This window comes from Cynara cardunculus, unplaced genomic scaffold (assembly GCF_001531365.2).
Source record: "Cynara cardunculus var. scolymus isolate 2C unplaced genomic scaffold, CcrdV1 Un_Scaffold_1331, whole genome shotgun sequence".
Lineage (NCBI taxonomy): Eukaryota > Viridiplantae > Streptophyta > Magnoliopsida > Asterales > Asteraceae > Cynara > Cynara cardunculus.
In genome coordinates, this window is record NW_020200736.1 from 86069 (window position 1) to 87556 (window position 1488).

Sequence of the window (1488 nt, forward strand, 5' to 3'; positions counted from 1 at the left end):
AATTGATTCGTCAGCTAAACACTTCCTCAAGTTTGACACATGAAAGGTATTGTGAATACTGCCTAACTCCTCCGGTAGCTTCAACCGATAAGCAATTGCTCCTACTCTTGCAGTTATTTCAAACGGTCCGATATATCTTGGACTTAGCTTACCTTTCTTCCCAAATCTTACGACCCCTTTCCATGGCGATATTCTCAGCAAGACCTTATCACCTACTTGGAATTCCAAAGGTCGACGTCTTCTATCCACATAACTCTTTTGTCTATCTTGCGCAACCTTTAACCTCTCCCTGATCTGTACTATTTTGTCAGATGTCTGTTGGACTAACTCGGGTCCAGCTAGTTGCCTTTCTCCAACGTCTGCCCAACAAATTGGAGTTCTACACTTACGGCTATATAACGCTTCAAAAGGCACCGCCTTGATGCTCGAATGATAACTATTGTTATAAGCAAATTCTATTAATGGGAGGTGGTTGTCCCAACTACCTCCAAAGTCAATCACGCAAGCCCTCAACATATATTCTATTGTTTGTATCGTTCTGTCGCTCTGGCCATCAGTTTGAGGATGATATGCGGTACTCAAGTTCAACCGCGTTCCCATTTCTTGCTGAAAGCTTGACCAAAACCATGAAGTAAACCTAGCATCTCTATCCAAGACAATGGATATTGGTACACCATGTCTCGACACGATTTCATTGACATAAAGCTGGGCCAATCTTTCTAGTGTATACTTGTCGCTGATCGGCAAGAAATGAGGAAATTTCGTTAGCCGATCCACAATTACCCATATGGCATCGTGCCCCTTTACTGTCCTTGGAAGTTTGGTGACAAAATCCATTGTGATCATATCCCACTTCCATACTGGGATCTCCATTTGTTGTAACATTCCAGACGGTCTTTGATGCTCGGTCTTCATCTTTAAGCACGTCAAACATCTCCCCACATAGCCAGCTACTGCCCTCTTCATGCCAGGCCACCAATAGCTTTCCTTTATATTCTTGTACATCTTATTACTACCTGGATGCATAGTATATTTAGACTTATGTGCTTCGTCTATCACTACATTTCTTAGATCTCCCAAACTAGGAATCCAAACCTGATTCCCATGTCTATATATTCCATCTGGTCCAGTTGTCAAGGTCTTAGTTTGTCCAATCATTCTCTTCTTTTTGATGTTCGTTTCGAGCAAAGCTTCCTTTTGAACATCCCGTATTTGGTCTAGAAGTTCCACTTTAACACTCATCCACATGGCTCGAATTCTGATTGGTCCGTTTCTCTCCTTCCTACTAAGTGCATCGGCAACTACATTTGCCTTACCTGGATGATAGTGAATCTCACAATCATAATCCTTAAGTAGTTCCATCCATCTTCTTTGTCTCATATTTAGCTCCTTTTGATCAAACAAGTACTTAAGGCTCTTATGGTCAGTATAGATCATACACTTTGTACCATACAGATAGTGTCTCCAGATTTTTAGCGCGAAGACAAC